Here is a 436-nt window from a genome sequence, read left to right as displayed (position 1 = left end):
CCAGCTCTTCCTGGCCAGGCTCTAACAACGGTGGCACTGGGAGCGAGGCCACAGGTGGAGGCATAGCCCCCCCAACCGCCACTCCCAGCGCCAGTGCCACCCACCTCAAGTGCAGGCCAGGCCCAGCACAGCCTGACTCCCCACCCCCCACCCCACAGACTTGCAGGGTGCATGGTAGGGTGGGTTGCAGCTGCATGCTGAAAGTCTGTGTTGGGCTGTTCTCATCAGGGCTGGCCCACACTTGCGTTTGGGGCAGGCGGCACCAGTGCTGGGAGCAGCAGTTGGGGGGGCTATGCCCCCCGCATGGCCTCGCTCCCAATGCCACTGCCACCACAGACTGCCTCCTATCCTGGCCCCAGCCCTGGCCCCAGCCCACAGCCCACCCCACCAGCAGATGAGGGGGCACACACCACCCACAGCCTCCCGAGCTACATGC

Source organism: Gavialis gangeticus, unplaced genomic scaffold (assembly GCF_001723915.1).
Source record: "Gavialis gangeticus isolate Ggan-Ray unplaced genomic scaffold, GavGan_comp1, whole genome shotgun sequence".
In the NCBI taxonomy this organism is placed as follows: Eukaryota; Metazoa; Chordata; order Crocodylia; family Gavialidae; genus Gavialis; species Gavialis gangeticus.
This window is presented reverse-complemented; position numbering follows the sequence as displayed.